Raw genomic sequence first — 22,259 nt, forward strand, 5'->3', positions numbered from 1 at the left:
TACAATGAACTAGTCTAAACATCTTGGTCTTCCATTATAATACATTTAAATTTTTAGCAGTCATTAATACCTAGGAAGTGTGGGTTTTGCTAAACCTTGTCCCAGGAAAATGCATAAAGATGACCATAAAATTATATTAATATAATATAGGGGTGGGATTCCAGGGCTGTGTTGTTAATTTGATACAAGATACATTATAAGTTCCAATGATATTTTTAATTTTTTTAATGTTTTTTTTATTTTTAAAAGATAGAGACAGAGTGTGAGTGGGGAAGGGGCAGAGAGAGAGAGAGAGAGAGAGAGAGAGAGAGAGAAAATCTGAAGCAGGCTCCAGGCCCTGAGCTGTCAGCACAGAGCCCGATGCGGGGCTCGAACCCACAAACCGTGAGATCGTGACCTGAACAGAAGTAGGACGTTTAACCGACTGAGCCACCCAGGCGCCCCTTTTTAAAAAAATTTTTTTAATGTTTATTTATTTTTAAGAGAGAGAAGTTCCAATGATATTTTAAGCCGAAGTGACCTCAGAGTTGTCAGGTTGATTTTACTTAATGATGAACAAATCCAAGTTTAGATGTTTATTACAATAATGCTTAAATCAGTGATGGCCTACTCAACCACACCATACTGCAAGTTTCCTTCTCTCTAAAGGTACTGGATAAAATTATCATGTCTAGAGGCATACTTTTAGTAAAAGATTTTCAGAAATAAAATTTACAGAGAACAAATCCTGAGAGGCCAAAAAGTTTGTATTAACTAACTGTTCCTGAACAAAAAGATGGTTTATGAGCTTTTTTATAAAGCATTTCCTCTCCAAAAACCTTATTTTTCACCAAATCAGTTAACATAAACAGGACTGAATACAGATATGGAAGAGCATTTATTTTTGGTGCTATCGTCTAACTTTCATTCTCCATACAGTGAGTCTATTTAATTTGACATTTTTGAGTACTGTTTGTCTCAGTACTGTGCTTAGACACTAAGACCAAAAGATTACTGAGGGTTCCTACCTTTGAGAAGCTCTATCTAGAAAATTGCCTTCAGATTATTAGGATAACTCAGACCCTGGAGCTAATCTGAATCCCTAAATCACCCTTCAGTGCTGCCAAAGCTTCATTTCTCACATTCTTCGCATGAGCTTTCTAATTTCCCATCATTCCTTTGCTCAGATTCATCCACAGCATCCCACTGTCTTCACACTAGCTAAATTATTAGTTCTTAGCCTTTCAGGAAAGTCAAAGACCAGTCTGAGATTCTGATTAAAGATATGGGCTTTGTCCTCCAGAATTATGCACAGAAATGCATACACCATATACTTTATTTCACTGCACTGGAAACTGATTTCCTGAACATAAGCAATGTATAAAAAACAGTATTTACAAAGGATTATACCTCCCTCATATTGTTATTTTTCGTAAAAGAAAAATGGCTTCCTGAAGAAAATTAATTTAAAATCTTCTAACTGCTCAGTAGTAAATTTCAATTATATTTGGCTTATTGAAGTAAAATTATGATATGGTCTTTGATTCAGCAACACATACGTCTTCTTTGATAATCAGAACTTTTTTCTCCATGGCAACAAGCAGTGAAATCTTTGACTCCCAAAGGTACACAGAACCCAAGCAGAATTCCAAAGAACGCTTTGTCAGGTTAAGGTTACCTCTGTACTGCAACACTAAATTCCTCCAACACTTTAAAAAAAAATTTTTTTTTAAGTTTATTTATTAGAGAGAGAGTGGGAGGGGCAGAGAGAAAAGGAGAAAGAATCCCAAGCAGGCTATTCACTGCCAGTGCAGAGCCCCATGCGGGGCTCAAACTCACCAACCAACTCACCAACCGTGATATCATGACCTGAGCCAAAACCAACAGTCAGACGCTTAACTGACTGAGCCACCCACGAACCCCTCCTCCAAGGCTTTCAACCTAGAGTCAAGTAATGTTATTTCCCCTGCTTTCAAATTAAATTAAGACCTCTTGAAAGGCAGCAAACCTCTGCCTAGTAGAGAAAAACATCATATTCTGTTCCTATTTCTTGGTAGTACCTGTTGGAAAGGTAGTGACAGCAGCTGATACGGAAAGTAATGAGACACAGTCACGTGTGGCTCGCCTTCCCTCATCAAAGCAGGAAAACCATGACGTATGCCTGATATGATGGGTGCACATTTGCCCTCAGAGTGCTAGTATTTTTTTTCTTCCATTTGAATATTAAAGAAAAAGACAGGATTATTTTGAAACTGTTGACAGTCTTTCCAATTTCCAAAAAGGGTCCTAAAATGGAATTCTTTCTTGAGGGCATCAGGGAGCACATGAAAACGTGAAGCTTGATGCACTGAGAGGCATCAATAGTTTATCCAGTTGCATGCTGAACAAAAATGGCACAGCATCCGTTTTCTTCTAATTCTGGAGTTAGTGATATTTGACAGAAGCACTGCTTCAATTCTCTTTCATGGACCATATTTAAGAAACTCTATACCACTCCACTCCCCTATCATGTATGATTATTTCTCACCTCTATGCTTTTGTTCTTGGCATTTCACCTATCAAAAAAATGTTTTCTCCCTCCTTACGTCTATTCAAACACTTCCCACCCCTCCAGACCCAGACCAAAGCCACTCCCAACGAGCTTTCCCTGATCATTACAGTCTGAAATGATCTCTCCTCTTTCTGAACTCCCACAACAGTAACTACCCAGGTCTGTTGGCTCCAAGTGTGGTTCTGAGACCACCAGCTTCAAAAATGCACCATAATCTGTATTTTTACGAATACCAGAAAAAGCTATGGCAATGTCTCCACTGTTTTCCTAAGTCCATTCCACCACTCTTAAAAGAATAACTGATCCCCAGATGGATGGAGAGGGGAAGGCTGACAATGCTCATTGTTGCTGCAGTGACCAACTCATCTGTTCCTTTCTGTACCCATTTCCATACAAAACATTTTGATTCACCAGCTGTGTGTCCTACCTGTAACGTCACTGTCAACTGCTGAATTCACCACCATCATACCTCTACCTCTGGGATTTTCAACCATTACCTCCCAATTCCATGGCAATCCTGCTATTCTAAGAATCCAGATGCTGCTACCATTTTCAAAATAACTTTACATTCTATGAGAAAGAATTTAAGCAGAGCTTGAAATGAAGGTAAGCATGATTAGAGGGAAAGGGCTATAACTGAAACATCATCTGTTCAAATAAGATATAAAATTATACATATTCTAGAGCTAAGCAGTAACTTGAAGATCATCTCTTTTAATAGACTCACATTGCAGATGGGGAACTGTGGAGAATGAGGTAGTTGGGAGCAAAAAACTGAAACTTGAAAAAGAAAGTCTCAAAAACAAAATGGTAGCAAAGTCATTCAGAGCTAAAAAGGACTGTCCTAATTAGCTTATGGATTCCATATTAAGGGTAAATGAAATTAAGGAGTTAAAAGACTTAAAGAATAAAGAATGAAAATAGCTCAAAGTGTAAAAGATGAGACAGATCAGTCATCTAAAGAAATGGCCCAAAAGACTGACTTTGATATTACAAGTATCAATGTGACCTGAACTCAACACCAGTTATACTTAGTAATATTAGTTATTATTTAATTACTGTATGCCAGGCACTGGGCTAAGTGTTTTACAGGTATTAATGCAAATTTATTAAACTCCAATGGAAAAAAATGTGCTAAAGGAGATAGTCCATGGTAACTATGTAAGAAAAGAAATCAAGAAATCAAAAGCTGGCCATCTGTCTGCAGCCTGGTCTAGTAAAAAGGATGCTCTGAAAACTGAACATCTGGTCTGAGTGGCAAATATATTCCTTGGGAAAGATGAATGCATCACACTACCAGAACTTGCTGATTTGGGTCACTGTGAGCTGACTCAATGCCCATCAAGCAACCTTCTGATTACAATTTAGTAGACTGTAGATTTGCCTGTTTGGAGAAAATACACTGAGCCATAAACATGAGAAGCCAGTGCGTCTGATACCTCTCCCTGCAAATTAAAAAACTAGCACTGTAATATTTATACACCAGTATCTAGGAGGCTCATTACATGACACAGTTCTCTAGCACCCAGTCACCTTGCTAGACCAACCAATAATCAAGGCCAGCCTTAGAAAGTAATAGCCATGTCAAAGTGACCTGTGAGGCCTGGAGGGGAGGCTGGCCTGCTCTATCTTGTTCACCATCTTCAAACTACAATGCTATGTGATTTCAAACACATACTAAACACATACACGTGCACATGCATACAGCGCACGCGCATGTGCGCACACACGAACCATTTAGGAATGAAAATGATGGAAAAAGGAGGACAAAACATAGTGTTTCTCCAGACTCCAGGGCACCACCTTGTGAATTCAGAGCTTTGTTTTTACAGCAGAAAAGGCTCAAGATTGAGGATTGACTGATTTAGAGACAGAGAGAGAGAGAGAGAGAGTGCAAGCAAGGGAGAGGGGCAGAGAGAGAGAGAGAGAAGGAGAGAATCTTAAGCAGGCTCCACACTCAGTGTGGGGCCTGACATGGGACTTGATCCCATGACCCTGGGATCATGACTTGAGCCAAAATCAGGAGTCGGAAGCTCAACCGAGCCACCCAGGTGCCCCAAGATTGTTTTTTTTTTTAGTAGCACCAATAAATATTTATTTCACTTGTTAAAATAAGTTAGCCACCTAAGGAAAAAAAATTCAAGTAAAATTTAGACATATAAATTTATACCAAACAATAAGTATCAAAACATTTCCCAGGTGCCTGGATGGCTCAGTCAGTTGAGCATCCCCCTCTTGATTTTGGCTCAGGTCATTATCCCAAGGTTGTGGGATCAAGCCTGCAGCAGGCTGAGCGTGAAGCCTGCTCAAAATTCTCTCTCTCTCTCTCTCTCTCTCTCTCTCTCTCCCTCTCTCCTTCTGCCCCTCCCCAACTTGTGTGTGCTCTTTCTTAAAATAAAATTAAAAAAAAAAAACACTAAAAAAAAATTCCCATGTCTCACACAATACACAGTTATTTAAGGGTTCTGGTTTTTGTTTGGGGTGTTTTGTCAGTTTTTGTTTCCTGATAATATCTCCATAGAAGAGAGACCTAGAAACATAGCAAGGTTCTACCATGACTTAATCACAATTTTTGACAAGACTTTAGCTCTCAATCTTACACCAAGAATTACAAAGTCAGAATGCAATTAGAACTGTCCAGGTTTGAAGATAATACACATAAAAGCTGCACTAATGCTATAAACCTCAAAAATACAATCTTATTTGTTCTACTACTGAATCTTAACTATTGTGAAAGTATTACAAAAATATACTTTTAGTATGATTAACTTTTTCCAATCAGTAATGGAATTATAATTAATACTGTTTTCAAACAGAATTACTCAGTAAATAATGCATTGAGAAGTACTGCCACCTTTAGGAAGAATGCAGGATTACTGTCTATCTAAAGTAAAATCCAAATATAAATACTTAACCTCTATAAATCCTATCATGGACATCTGGCATGGGACACATTTTTTTTAGTGGGTTTGCCTTTTGTGATATGGTTTGGTTGAAAAGATCTAAAATCAAGGAGTTCTTTAGGCCCCATTAATCTCTAATAAATAAAGCAATAATTGCACTGATACATAAGTTAGCCAAGAGAAACCCAGAATGATCAAAATTAAGAATACATTTTTATACAGATGATCATGAGTCATATCAAGATTAACACATATAGTTACAATCCATTTTGAGAAACAAATGAAAAATTATTTCTGTTATTTGCATATGAGGTTGGAGATTTAAAAATTCAGAAAATAGGGGCGCCTGGCTGGCTCAGTCGGTGAAGCATGCAACTCTTGATTTTGTGGTTGTGAGCTCAAGTCCCATGTTGGGTATAGAAACTACTTACAAATAAAATCTTTCTAAAAAATGGAAAAAAGGTATTTTAAAATTTAGAAAATAAACATTTGTGGTTTGGTATTTATAACATTGTTGCCTTTCACTGGCACTGAGAAAGATTTTTGTACATACCAGAAAGATTTTTATACAAGTCTAAAGGTAAATCATTTCCCTGAAAACTCTACCTGTCACTTCTTTTTCAAATGAAAAAGAAAATTTCCTAATCAGCTGTTATTGGTAACTAGTGGTAATAATTATTATATATATTTCACTTATCTTTTAACTCCAACATATACCATAAAATAAATCAATAACCATGATCTCTTTCTGAAAGCAATGTGAAATACTACATTATGGTCACACAAGAAACTCAATATATACTAGAAACAAAAAATGATTTAATAATTTGTCCATTCATATGAACAAAAACTATTTGTTTAAATGATAGACAATATAGTAACATGAAAGTTCATGGACCAAAGAATAAAAATATCCAGTGTCCACAAAATTCAGACATGCTGCCATGTGAAAAAGTGGGGGGAAAAAGCAAGGTACAGAAAAGTGTATACAAACATGCTACCATTTACATAAAGGGGAAGGTATACATTTATATGGTTATATATACATAGGACAGCTCTTGAAAGCCCAAGAAACTGGTAATTTGACTCTGGGGTAGAGAATGAGAGATGGGATAGGAGGAAAACTTACCTTTCACAGAACACCTCATAGTACCGTTTTTTTGTTATTTTTTTTTTTACATGTATGTGTTATTACCTACTAATCTTTAAGAGATAGCTGGCCTCTATTCCTGAATTCTTCATTAACTACACATGTGACCTTGTGCAACCACTTACCTCAACTTTTTCCACTTTAGAATGAGGGTATGCTAAATCTCTAGAGTCCCCATCTGCAATTCAACAGAATTATGGCTCAAAAAACAGCATATACAAAATGCCAGGTGGCTAAAAAAAAAAAATAACTATAAGCCTTACTTTGCAGTGACTTATATAACACAATATTGTAATTACTTACACTTCGGCCTGCTCTGTTCCCATGAGGCTATAAAAAAAAAAAAAGGCAACATAGCAAGCAAAAGAGTCTGAGAATAAACTTTCTGTTTGGCAACAATGTTTCTCTTCTTTCCTTCAAGTTAATCCTCCTTTTTTATAGATCTAAACTATGGCTTCCAAGATATAGACTCCTAGAATATACTTGATACATGAATATTAAAAATAATTGTAAAAAGGTAGAATTTTTGCAGTAGAGTTTAAAAATTGATCCTAAGAAAAAAAGCTGAAAAATCACCTCCTATTCCCATAAAGTTAGCCCAAGAATCTCCCAAAATCATTGATAATCTTCATAAACAAGATACTAACAGAACCAGAGTAGCCAAGAGGACAGCAATAGAAGGTTTAGACCAAAGTAGGACACAAAGAGGTGACAGAAAAGACACCCAAACTGACAGCTGGAGAACAGAAAACAGGAAGAGGCCTGGGGATCCGTTCATTCATTATCCCACATGCTGCGGAGAAAAACTGTTGGGCCTCAAAGGGCTTAGAGTCTAATCGTGGGGGACACTCTAGTTAAATAATGATGCAATAGTAACACACAGGGTGAGAGTGAAAAATAACTGGTAAGGTAAATGTTGTGAGTTCATCAAAGGAAGAGGTCACCATGGGTCGGAGCTGTCAAGAACAGAGTCACAAAAGAAAGGATTTTGAACCCTGTGTGATAAGCAACAAGATAATGGCAGCATGGACCAAGTCGGCGCTCGTAGTAGGATGATGAATTTAGTTTTAATCATACTTTGATTTTAAATGGTAACTTTGCAAAACACGTGAGAATCAGGGTTGCCAAATTTTCTCTGCAGACTACTACTACGTAGGAGTGACGACACACTAGCACTGTATCAAAAGTGAACAGGCTAAATACAAGATCACTATGCATCTAGATGCAACTTTTAATAGGGCAGGGCGCTGAGGTATGAGAAAATGTTTGGCAACCCTCTTCCAGTATTTTCTTGCAAGTACCTGGCGTCATTTCCTATCACAACCTTCACACACTTAGGAGTCAGCTCCACCCAAGATACACAAAACCGGGAAATCAAAAGGTGCCAGTTTTACTTTTCTATCGATTAAGTCTGTGAATTGGGGCTAGCAGATGAAATGAAGTGCTGTGGATTTTACTGCATCAGAAGGAATGCCAAAACAATACAAAACAAAGCAAAACACTACCTTCTATCTCCCAGTGATCTAGTAAAGCTAAAAGAATAATGTTTAACCACTTAATATATTAATTTTGGTATAATACATAACTTCAAGGTATTCATTATCTTCTGGATAAAGAATCTGGGTGTGTTTTTGGTAACATGATAAATCTTGTAAGAAATTTCTACACAAAATGTCTAAAATGTTGGCACGGGGCAAGAAAGAATATCAACAAATATAAAGGTTATTAAACAAATGAAGTCCTCAGTGCAGACAATATGTATTCTAAAATTCTATTCCACTCTGCATTTTTGTTACAAACTTTCAAGTGCCGAAATACCTTTATTCAATAATCTTTTAGTGACTTACTGAGGTGAAAATGGGTATATTGAAAAAAAAGCAATGTTTAGAAACAAATTTATTTAGAAAAAAAGATTTGAAACAAGTCTTAAAAGTTTATGATTTAAAATAACTCTACACAGGGCGCCTGGGTGGCTCAGTCGGTTAAGCATCGGACTTCGGCTCAGGTCATGATCTCATGGTTCATGGGTTCGAGCCCCGCATCAGGCTGTGCTGACAGCTCAGAGCCTGGAGCCTGCTTCAGATTCTATGTCTCCCTCTCTCTCTGCCCCTCCCCTACTCACCCTGTCTCTCTCTCTCAAAAATAAATAAACATTACCAAAAAAAACACTTTAAAATAATTCTATGCTATGGCAATGTACCTTGTTTTGACATGGATATTCAGTTTATGCTAATGCCCATTATTAAAGTTCAAATAACAAGAAAATGAAACCATTTTCAAAACATTAGAACAGAAAACTTTAAATGTTCCCCCCCCCCATTTTACTATAGATTATAAGGTTATAATAAAATGTTGTTTTATTATAGCTGTCCTCTTCTAGTTCAAGTCTGTCAGCATTTCTATTATTGACTTTAGTTTTTAAGGGTCCTAACTCATCCATAAATTTACTCTATTAAAACCTGACACAGAAAGTCTCCCAGGAATCCTTCCCTTCAAAGGCAGATTTTAAAAGTTAATCAAAAGTTGGATAGCTCAAATGGTTTACAGTACAACGTCATTACTTTCAGCCCCCAGCAGGGCTGACTTCTTAAAACTCATTCTACACACTCTCCTCAACATCCATTGGTCCGTGCCAGGTGAACAGATTGTTCCATGTCAGTTCTGAAGGGACAAAAACCTCCACTTGTGGAGAATTCTAGCGGCTATCTAAATGGCAAGATCTAAAGTTCCGTTGTTAGGTTCTCCCTTCAGAAAGAAGTGAAAAGAAATTGGGAAAAACCAGTGAGGGCCACAAGAACATATATGACAGTGCAGGACCTAGCTTTTAACTGTTATCTTAAATATTGACCCATCCAAAAAAATGTAGCTTGGCAAAATAAAATCAATATATTTCAATCATCTGTTCAATATTTAATAGCATATTTTCCCCCTTAGAATCTGGCTGTGGATACTAAATTAAGTTTATCATCTGGATTATGTCAGATTCTATTAGTTTAGTGACATGGCTTCCTCCTAGTTTTCAGAAATAGTTTCTGCCTTGATCAGAAGCACAGGGACTAAATCACAAACAAATCCCGAACATATGAAAGGTATGGAACTCAACAAACACATCTTGTTCAGTCTCAGAACACTAACAGGTTGTTTTATTATTTTAAGAAGGTTATTTCCTTTCTAAAAATAATCTTTTAAAATAGGTCTTACAGATTTTTTTAAAGTCCTCTAAATTAGTTCACATTGCCTAATAGTGTTACAATTTAATTATCCAGCATTTCTTAGAGTAATATCAAATATAAGTTACATTATAGACTGTATAAATGGCAGTAGAGAGTGGCAGTGGTTGGAGCAGAGAATCAGTGCTAGTCAAACATCATTTCCCAAATGAAAAACTGAAATAGAAAGGCAGCAACCTAACTTACACACTAAACCAGAAGAATGTGAGAAATAGTATGATATGCGGAGGGTATTTATCCTTCTTTGCAACCTCTTCATAACCTATGGCTTAAAATATATGTGCACTAATGACTCATAAATCTCGTCTCTGGACAAATCTCTCTCTTGACCTCCAGTCTGTATCTCCTAGTCCTACTAAGCATCTCCAGTGAGATGTCCCATAAGCATCTCAAACTCAACACATCTAAACTTTAATTCAACATTTCTCCCCAGAAAATGTTCCTCCTCCTATGTTTCCTACCTTGAAGAATGGACTGACCCACCTGCCCAACCAATATTCCCAAACCTGGCAGTCACATTCCTTATTCATCTCCACTGCCTGGAAAATTACACTTCTGAAATAATTATAGTGTCCATATCTGTCTCCTCAGTTTCATTGCCTTACCTAAATTTAGGCCCTTATCACTTCCTATTTAGATTTCTAAAAGTGGCTTCTATTTGATTTCCCCACCACAAATCTTACTCTCTATCCCAATTCAATCTCCTCAATGCTATCAAATACCCCTGCTTAAAATCCTTCAATAACTACCCTTAATCTTGAAAATTTGATTCAAACTACTTACTTGGTACATAAGATCTTTCTTGACTTGGCCATCACTCTGTCTCATCTTCCCTTGGTCTACGTGTGGTCTCATGTGTCTGTACCCACCTGGAAATTTTTCTGCCTCTTTCAAAACGCAATTCAAGAATGAATTTAGGAATTATGAAAAGCCTTCCCCAACTCCTCAGTGTGCCTTAATATTGCACTTCTGTGTGTCCTTATAATTTGTTCTTTGTAACTGTAACTTTCTAGGATACTTAAGAGGAAGAACTGTGGCAAAAAAACAGACACATAGACCAATGGAATAGAATAGAAACCCCAGAACTAGACCCACAAACGTATGGCCAACTAATCTTTGAAAGAGCAGGGAAGAACATCCAATGGAAAAAAGACAGTCTCTTTAACAAATGGTGCTGGGAGAACTGGACAGCAACACGCAGAAGGTTGAAACTAGACCACTTTCTCACACCATTCACAAAAATAAACTCAAAATGGATAAAGGACCTGAATGTGAGACAGGAAACCATCAAAACCCTAGAGGAGAAAGCAGGAAAAGACCTCTCTGACCTCAGCCGTAGCAATCTCTTACTCGACACATCCCCAAAGGCAAGGGAATTAAAAGCAAAAATGAATTACTGGGACCTCATGAAGATAAAAAGCTTCTGCACAGCAAAGGAAACAACCAACAAAACTAAAAGGCAACCAACGGAATGGGAAAAGATATTTGCAAATGACATATCGGACAAAGGGCTAGTATCCAAAATCTAAAAAGAGCTCACCAAACTCCACACCCGAAAAACAAATAACCCAGTGAAGAAATGGGCAGAAAACATGAATAGACACTTCTCTAAAGAAGACATCCGGATGGCCAACAGGCACATGAAAAGATGCTCAACGTCGCTCCTCATCAGGGAAATACAAATCAAAACCACACTCAGATATCACCTCACGCCAGTCAGAGTCGCCAAAATGAACAAATCAGGAGACTATAGATGCTGGAGAGGAGGTGGAGAAACGGGAACCCTCTTGCACTGTTGGTGGGAATGCAAATTGGTGCAGCCACTCTGGAAAACAGTGTGGAGGTTCCTCAGAAAATTAAAAATAGACCTACCCTATGACCCAGAAATAGCACTGCTAGGAATTTACCCAAGGGATACAGGAGTACTGATGCACAGGGGCACTTGTACCCCAATGTTCATAGCAGCACTCTCAACAATAGCCAAATTATGGAAAGAGCCTAAATGTCCATCAACTGATGAATGGATAAAGAAATTGTGGTTTATATACACAATGGAGTACCACATGGCAATGAGAAAGAACGAAATATGGCCCTTTGTAGCCACGTGGATGGAAATGGAGAGTGTGATGCTAAGTGAAATAAGCCATACAGAGAAAGACAGATACCATATGGTTTCACTCTTATGTGGATCCTGAGAAACTTGACAGAAACCCACGGGGGAGGGGAAGGAAAAAAAAAAAAGAAAAGAAAAAGAGGAGAGTGGGAGAGAGCCAAAGCATGAGAGACTCTTAAAAACTGAGAACTGAGGGTTGATGGGGGATGGGAGGGAGGGGAGGGTGGGTGATGGGTATTGGGGAGGGCACCTTTTGGGATGAGCACTGGGTGTTGTATGGAAACCATTTTGACAATAAATTTCATATATTAAAAAAAAAAAAAAAAAAGAGGAAGAACGGTTTCTTACCTCTGTAACCCTAGCACCTAAATCAGTGCCTTACACAAGGCAGGAGCTCTTTATGCCTACTGAATGGATGAAGCTAGTCAATCTATGAAATAGTAAAATCTGAAGAATACTTATAAAATTCCTTGATTTTTGATACCTGGGCAGGCCTCACAGGGTGGACAAAAAGTTTAATTTGCTTATTATTACTGACCTACCCCTAGATGATATTTTCAAATGATTTATTCAGCTTCTATTCAATGAAAGTTCGTTCAATTGAAATCTTCAATCTTTAAAAGACAAATAAACACCTCATTTCAAATACAACTAGTCCTACAAGTAATAAATACTTTAATTAACATGTGGTATAAAGGCTTGCATCACTCAAGGAGCTAAAAGGGAATCTGGGTTAATTCAACCTAGCAAATACCTGTTTGCCTGCATGCCTAGGGCACCACCTATGCATCAATACCGGGTAAACAAATCTAGCTGCCACCACCCAGTGGCCCCCAAATCAACTGCAGTCACATCAGCATTAGTGTGAGTGTGGGGTAATTGCTGACTCCCATCCTCATGGAAATAAATGCAATAGACAGAAGGGAGAAGCCCATTACTATTAAAGAAAAACTAGAACTATAGACGAAGGTCTATGAGGATGTAGAAGATTCTAGGACCCTGTAACTTCTCTGACTTTGCTATCTCCTATTTGCCTATACTGATAAGCTGTCATTCATCCACTCATTCAACAAATATTTTTAAAGCATTACCATGTCCTGAGTATTGTGCTAGGCGCAGGGTCTACATAACTATCCTCACTCAGTCTCTTACATAAATTTCTCCACTGGGAAGACAGACATTAAACAAGTCAATGCACAAATACAAGCATAATTACAAACTGTATTAGATGACAAGTAGGAAAGGAATATGAAACAGAATTACAAGGGAGACATACTTTAGGTTGTCTTTCTTTAGAAGTGACAAGCTGACACCTGAGAATGAATAAATCAGTCAAGTAAGGAACATACAGTAACAGCACATCTGTGTTTTAGGAAGATAATTCTGACAGCAACATGGAAGACAGATTAGAGAGGAGGTCAGTTACAAGACTAATACAATAGTGTAGGTAAGAGATAAGAGTCCAAACTAAACTACTAAAGATGGAGATGGCAAGGAAGAGCCAAATGTAAAAAACAGTCACAGGAAAGATGAACAGGCGTTGATCACTGATTACGTGAAGAGTGTGAGAGAAAGAAAAAAAAAAAAGTCCAGGTATTTCCTAGGATTCTAATTAGTCTAGGCAACTGGGAGGGTAGGAGTGTGAAGAATTGATACAGGGAACACATAAAGAAGGAACAAGTTTAAAGGGAAGATAACAAGTTTGGTTTACTGAGTTTTTGTTGCATTTAAGATACTGGAGAAACATTTTATAGAGATGTCTGACATGCAACTTTGAAATCAAATGGTCTTATAATCAGGAGAACAGCCAGGCTAGAGAACAGGTTTGGGGTCATCTTCACAGAAATGATAACTGATGCTCTGGAAGTAAAGAAATCACTGAGACGGTATAAAAAAAAGAAAAAGGACTCAGGAAAGTTTGATCCACATTTAAAGGCCTACTAACAAATGCCAAAGGCAAGAAAGGCTCAGCATTCACAGAAGCATCAGTTCAATAAATATTTATTAACATCCACCATGTTCCAGATGCATTATAAGATGCCAGGGGTATGAAGAAAAGATAGGAGCCCTACCCTTAAGATGCTTATAGTCTAAGAAAGAGGCACAAATAGATCATTTCAATATAGTTATTGATGAGGTTCTATAGAAACATACTCAGGGGAAACCTAGCCAAACTTTGGAAGTCAGGAAATACTCACTGGAGGACATAGTGTCTGATCTAAAGCTTCAAGATTAAGCAAAATCATGCAAAGTTAGTAACGGCAAACCAGATGAAATCAAGAGAATGTTCCTAGACTTTTAGAATCCTGAGCAGGATAATGGGTATGAAAAGAACTGGAAAAACCTGAGAGGCTAAAGTGATTTAAACTGGAAAGTTATTCTTAGACGAAAATAAAGATGGGAAAAGTGGTCAAGGGGTTTTGGATAGGAAGTTCACAGAATGTTTTGGAAGAAATGTTACAGAAGAGAGATTGGAGGAAGCTGCCAAGTTGTATGAGGATTTAAGCTTTATGTAATTGTACCTTTCTATCTCCTTATGAAATTTCTGTAAAATAGTAAATAGGTTCATTATTTTCCAAAGATTTTTGGAAACAAAGATGTTTGTTTGTTTGTTTTTGATGCCATACCATGCTGAGATTATCCCAAGGTGACCCAGTTATAAGTGACCGTAAAAATCTGGGAAAAGTAAATTTGTAAGTATTAATGGTCATGAAGAGGTCAAGAATGATGAAAAGCAAGAAACCACCAGATGTAGCATTTATGTGGGCATTGATGTCCTTCAAGTGAACTTTTAATAAAATGTAGGTGTAGAAAAAAATTGCAGATGGTTCACAAGTGAGTGGTATAGGCATGGCACTATATTGTTCATTCATTCAACAAATATTTACTGAATGCCTACTATGGACCAGAAACTGTCCTAGGCCCTGAGGAATCAATGGTGATCAACACACATATCTAAGAGCTTTATAGTCTAAAGGAGAAGGAAGACAAGGACATACAAAGTTATAGTGGAAGTGGTGCTAAAACAGAGCAGTATGAAAGCACGTGGAAGCCTGACAGTGAAAGGAAGCAGGAACAGATGGCAGTAACTAGATTGAAGGTAGTATGTAGGTAAAGTTTACTTTCTGGCTGAAAGGAATTTGAGCAGATTTGTGGGCTGAGGGGGAGAAGCTTGTGGAAAGGAAGACAGAAGATGGGGAGGGGAAAAGAGAGGAGGGTTGTTGAAAGAAGGTCTTGGGGGAAAAAGGGCAGAAGTGTTGGACTTGGAAAAGAAGAACACTTCTTTCTGCAAAGAATCAAAGAGGGAATAGAAGACAAGAAAGTAAGTGTGATGCAGAAGGGGAGCATAAAGAAATGTCTCTACCTTTTGCCATGATACAGGCTAAGCTGCTTCTTACCAAGGGAACAAAAATACAGCTGGAGGCTTTAAGGACAGTGCAAAAGTTCTAAAGTAGGCAATGTGAGAATTACATAAACAAAATAACTAATCAATCCCAATTTCTAAGATTACACAAATGACAGAAGCAGCAATATCAACAACTAATATCAACAATTAGTTGCCTGCTTTTTGTTGAGATCTGGGAATGGAATAGGAAGTGAAATGTGAGCTGAATTTCAAAGAATTCAATAAACATGAATTAAACAAAAGTAAACCTTTAAAAGAACCAGCCAAAAAAATCACTGAATGTGCATCCATACAGTGTGCAATTGATTATGGATTACTTACAGCATATACAGTCAATACAGCACTGCCATGAGTTTGAATCTGTCACCATCACTGAGTAGCAATGGCAGAAGCTAAGAGGTTCACACAAAGAAGGCAGGCAACAGAAGCCAGCAGTAACAGAAACAGAGAGGAGCTCACAGGTAGAGAAACTATACAGATCAGAAGATGATGTAATGGGAAGGAAGCTTAAAAGCAAAGGTATATTTGTGGACTAATGATAAGCCTGAAGATCCCTGATGTCCTGTTCCTGCCTTCCGTTTTCCTTCCTTCAACATCCTCTAAGCACCTGTTATATGCCAACTACACTGTGAGGCACTGGTGATGCAAATAGAAGACATAATTCTTGCTTGTAAATTCAGAGTATGTTCATGTACCCATAGCCTAATGTTTACAACAAAAGAATAAAACCAAAAGCTGCTTTGAGTTTCTATACTCAAACTATACATGCTTCTATAAAACAGCCACAGAGAAGCAAAATTATATGAAAGGTTCAACAAATTCTTTAACAATCAGCAGAAGGTGCTATTAAAAGTGGCAGCAGATTAAAGACCATAAAATAGTATGTTTTATCTTAATAAACTGCTGGGTATCTTGGGTTTATCACGGATGTTACATCTGACTTTTCATTAAACGGTTGGATTAATGCCAACAAAAAGGCAACGAACCACAAATGGCAAAGCAAGATAACCAGACACTGAGTGCTAGAAAGTATTTCAGAGCAAATTGATAATAATTTTAGTGATTACTACAACAGTAATAATGCATATTTATTGAGCTCTTACTTGAGCCACGCATTGTGCTGAGTATATAAAATACAATATATCACTAAATTTGTATAAATTCCCACAACAAACCTACCTATAAGGTAGTTCTAATATTATCATTTTACAGACAAAAACTCAAGCTTAGAAAGATTAAGTAACTAGCAAGTAAAGGAGCCAGGACTTGAACTCAGGTCTGCATCATTCTTAAAAATCCATGCTTTAACCACTGTTACGATTCTGTTTCCCCAAAAGACTGGAATAGTACCAGGCACATGATGGCCACTCAACCAACGGTATGTGTCATTGAAGGAATGAATGAGAAGATATAAAACAGCTATTGCAGAGTGAACCCAAACATGGAAAATACAAGTAGAAAAAGAGAAGCAATACTTAAAGGGCTCACTAAATCACCAACTCAAACCATACAGCATAATTGGAGGTGTGTGGAAAGCAGCAGCAATTGACAGAATGGTCTAAGACGCTGGTACAGGAGATGTAATGGTTCTTTCAGAGTGAAAACTTCTATGAATCTGCAAAGCTGAAGATGGAAACAGCACCAGGCAGTTCAGAAAAGGAACTGCAGACGCTGATTAGGAAACTCTTTTCCACATTTTCTCAGGATGGAAAGGACTGATGCTGCACTGACAGAACACTCAAAGTCCCAGGTTACCTTTAATTCTATCACCTTTTTAGTTTTAGTTTATTTTTTTTAGAGCAAGACAGATTAACACCACAAATCTGGTACCTACCAACTCTGACTTTGTTAACTGAAGTATAATTAACATACAGTGTTATATTAGTTTCAGGTGTACAGTATGATTCAACAATTCTATTCATTACTCAGTGCTCATCCCGGGAAGAGTACTTTTTTTTTTTTAAACGTTTATTCATCTTTGAGAGACAGAGAGAGACAGAGCATGAGTGGGGAAGGGGCAGAGAGAGGGAGACACAGAATCCGAAGCAGGTTCCAGGCTCCGAGCTGTCAGCACAGAGCCCGACGTGGGGCTTGCACTCATGAACGGCGAGATATGACCTGAGCCAAAGTCGGACGCTCAACCGACTGAGTCACCCAGGCGCCTGAGCCACCAAGGCGCCCCTCAGGAAGAGTACTCTTAATCCCCTTTATCTAATTCTATCTAATCATGTGTACTGGAAAGATTACATTCCAGAACTATCCAGATCCCTCTTTTAAAAGATTCCCACCAAGATTCCTTTTACTGGGTTCAGGAATAGGTTTTATGCCACTGACTCTGCCACCGTGATCACCAATGACAGGAGCAATGGGGGAGCACATATCCCAAAAGCAGCCAATCTATGAAGAGCAACTTATGGCCAGCAACCGATGAAAAGACCTGGCATGGGAGATTTGCCCGACAGGGAATAAACCTAACTTAATCAGATTTTTTTTCTTACGAGCTATATGGAAAGTAGCTGAAAAGCAGAGAAGGCAGGCAGCAGAAGTAATGAGGCAGTTATAACCACATTGAAAAGATACAGAATAAGGTTATTAGTTTAAAAATAAAAAGTAAAAACAGAGTCTGAGAAGGGCGATAACAGCAGAGAATACTGCTGCTGCGAAGAGGACCATACCCAGTCACTACAGCTGCATTGACTTTTTCCAGGTTCTGTTAACACCTAGTTGAAATCTATATGGTGAAGCCAGTTTCAATCTCCCTTATTTTCCCACATGACGCTTTCTAATAAGCCTTTCATTACTAGCTACAGACCAAGTAAAACTCTGCTTGCAACCAAAAATAAATAATAAAATGAAATGAAATGAAATGAAATGAAATAAAATAAAATAAATAAAATAAAATAAAATAAAATAAAGCATGGCACAGTATTTTTATATATGAGTGCACATACACTCAACAGAGCTGCAATTAGATGACAAGGCAAACTGGGTGGGTGGTAATCTAAGCATTGTGGGTCTTAGTTCCATCTTGTAGCATCTGTGATTTGAAGACACAGTGTTACACTGTTACTTTGCTCTAGTTAACCGTTTTTAAAAAGGGGGGGGGGGGGCTTCAGAGATGTATCTTAAACCTTTAAATTTAACAATTTATATCATTACAATTGTGCACTTAAAGATTAAAAAGAGATCCAAGGGGCTACAGGAAACAAAATCATCTCTTCCTCCTGTGTGTACAATAATCTGTTTATGTCCACATTTTATGGCAAATAAGTGATTTTGTTCTCTCATAATCATATGCAACAACAGTTGACTAGTCACGATGGACAAGCAAAGAAAGGGCAAATTGGAAAAATGTGAAAATGTTTCAGAAAAAGTTTAACTTGACGATATACTGAAAATTATGCATAAATTTCACTAAGTATGTTTTTGACCATCTTTATGACACTCTCATTAGACTATCTTATCACCTTGAAGCCTGCCCATTCAAAGGAAAGGACAAAGAAGCTCAGAAAGTCTCAATCATCTGCAAATGCCCAGCACATTAAACTTCAAGGAATTCAACAAATCTCCAATGATCAAAAGGCTTGAAAATGACATAGCCACTCTCCTACAGAAGCTTTTATAAAAAGCCCCTAACAACTTATGTCAAAAATTCAAGGAAATGACATAAAAATCCTTTCCCTAAAAGTATTTTCTCACATAATTCAATCACTTGTGCATACAATATCTTCCTAGTGCTTCACTATTTTTTTCTTAGAAGAAAAGTATCCCTTGCTTTTTCCTTCCATCCACAATAAAAGCCACTAGTCACACCTAACAGGTATTTTGGGGTTCAGGTTTACCAAAGGCCCAATCTATGCAAGAAGAGTCTCAAACTTCTTTAAAAAAATATTTTTGCACAGCTTAGAAAGTCTGACTAAAAGCCACAGTTCCATTTCTCAGAGCTAATTTATTTTCAGTATAATCCCACAGATAGCAGAGATTAAAAACGAATATTCAAAACCTGAGTTGTAATAACAGTTCCATGCACTTAGGGTTCATTTTGGTGTAATAACTTTTCCTCTCGACGTAACATCATTACACACTCTTGTACTGAAAGTGCTAATGAGATTATATAAAGCAGGACACCCGGATAGCTTCATGTTATTATTGCTCAAGCATTCAAAGTGAGGGTTTTGTTTTTGTCTTTGTTTTTTGGTTTATTTTGGTTTGGCTATTTTTTCAAGCATTATCATTCTATGCCTTACACATCACAGTGTTTTGTGTGCCAGGAATATGCTCCAGATACCTGACACAAGTATTTGAGTATCAGCATCACTAAGAAGCCATACAACACAGGCGCTGGAACTCCAGCACTTGATCTGAAGTTCAGAATACGAAGGTTCATCCAAACCTAGGGACAAACGTTCTCTGGTGTTGCAAATTATACAAGTTCCTAAATACAAAAGTTTCTAAAATCATTATCTTACTGTTAAAAAAGTAAAAGCAGGAACAATTGGGTATGTGCGTAAACCCTTTCGGCAGATAATCTAACAGTACTTGGGCCTCAGTGAAATTTGGAGTACTGCCACTAATGACTACCAGGGGCAAGACTTTTGAAAGTACCACTTCTTACCTCTTCATGACACATTTACCCAAGAAATTCCTGACTTAGCCCAAATCATGCTCTCCTGAAGAATCTACTCATTCCATAACTGAAGCTTTCTCTCAAAATAGTACTGCATATATACTTTTACAGAAATGTTTCAGCTATGTTAATCAATTAATATTAGCTCCATGTCAATATTCTGCACATGACCAACAATAAAATTTTTGTGTGATGGGACAGATACTAATAAGAATTTTAAGACAGATGGATTATTCTGGGGAGTAACCATAAAAACAAAGCCAAACTTAAAATGAATGTGCTTAAAACTACCTAATACCTTTTTTCAAGATGAGTGAAAAATTTATGAGAATGGTAAACTAGTAATATCTGATCAGAAGAAAATTGACAGCAAGTAATAATACAGTCGGTTGTCTTCATTGTCCCAATTAAATACAAAGCAAGAGTTAAAATCTGATGTGTAGCAATAAAGTTCTCTTCTAATGCACCCATTTCAATCTAAACTTTAAGTGGTAATAAAAACATTACACATTTCCAATGCTATGAAAATCACTTACGGTAACCATATCCAACATTTATTGTAACATGCCAAGCACTACTTTAAATGTTTCACGTATTTTTCATTTTATCTTCAGAACCCCATAAGGTAGATATTATCCCCGTTTCACAGATGAGGTAACTAGGACACAGAATGATTAAGTAACTAGTACAAAGCCACACAGGAAATAATGTGTGGATACAAAAATTTCACCAACTAATCTAGCTCCAGATCATTACACTAAGCTGCCAAAAAGGTAATGTGGTAGATGTGCTTTGTAAACAGTACAATGTGCAAATGTAACGTGCACGGATTAAGAGCACATGCTTCGTAGTCAAGACCTAGTGTCAAGTCTCAATTCTGTTATTCCCTAGCTATGTGAACTTAAGTAAATCACTGAAATTCTACGTTGAAACTCAGAATTCTATAAAACGGAGATAATGAAGTAACAGTTCTTACTGGTGGATCTTATTGGTGGGTCTTCTTGGTCGATGAGGGGCATTATGCATGTAAAGGATAGCAGAGTACTTGGCATACAGTCAGCACTCCATGAATACTCATTATTGTTATCTAATATGAAGAGTTCTGTTTATTATTACAAAATATCATCTTAGTACTGGCAGCATTTTCTAAAATAAGTAAAATCAATATTGAAATAATAAAAGTTTATGAAATGATGGGGCAGCTGGGTGGCTCAGTCGGTTAAGCGTCCGACTTCAGCTCAGGTCATGATCGCACAGTCCATGAGTTCAAGCCCCACGTCAGGCTCTGTGCTGACAGCTCAGAGCCTGGAGCCTGCTTCAGATTCTCTGTCTCCCTCTTTGCCTGTCTGCCTGTTTCTCTCTCTCCGTCCCTCCCTCAAAAATAAACAAACATTAAAAGTTTATGAAACTAAAACCCGAAGTCTCAAAGTATATGACAGCACGATTCTGAGATGGAAAAAGCTACCACTCACTTGAATATCAAGTTTTTATTCACAGTGCCTGCGTATACATGAAAATGTGCTAGGCACTAAACAAAATTATCAAGACATAGTCCCTGACTTCAAATATAAACAATCAAGCAAATTAACTCTACTGAGTGGGCACAAACAGTAAAACCTCCAACTTCAGGCATTTTCCCAACCAGACACAACTATGGTCTTCATTAAGTTCACCTCTGCTTGGGGGTGCATGGTGGTGAATATATGCAGAAGAAGCAGTTTGAAAAGAAATAATAAGCCTGACAAATCAAATTTAGAATGACAAATATTCAGGAAGAAATGAGCTGACTTTCCACCCTCTTACCTTCTCAAAAAACATTTTTGCTATCTTGGTACTTGGTAGAGAAGCAAAAAAAAAAAAAAAAAAAAAAGAAAAGCCAGAGATTCAGAAGAGAACTCAGAGTAAAATAGTACAGAAACAAATTCTAGGAGACAGGAGTGAATTTGAAAGTTAGAAAAGTCAAAATAATTGCAGGTGAGTTTAAGTGAAACATGTTTTATTCTACGTTATATCATGTGCCTAATTCCTTAGAAACCAAACAACAGCCATTCTTAAAACTGCTGATCCTCACTTCTTTCTAATCCCTAGGTTTCTAAAGTTGAAGAAGAGGGAAAGAATAGCACAGAGTACAGAAGGATTTTGTATAATACAACAGCCAACATTTTGCTACACGTATCTTAGAGCTCAGCTTCAGATCAACTCTTAGAGTCACAGCTAAATCACAATCCTGGTAATCTGTGGATTCCATTAAAAAAAGTAACTTCTAAAACTCCTAACTAAAGATCGAGAATACTTCCATT

Source organism: Prionailurus bengalensis, chromosome A2 (assembly GCF_016509475.1).
Source record: "Prionailurus bengalensis isolate Pbe53 chromosome A2, Fcat_Pben_1.1_paternal_pri, whole genome shotgun sequence".
Taxonomy (NCBI): Eukaryota; Metazoa; Chordata; class Mammalia; order Carnivora; family Felidae; genus Prionailurus; species Prionailurus bengalensis.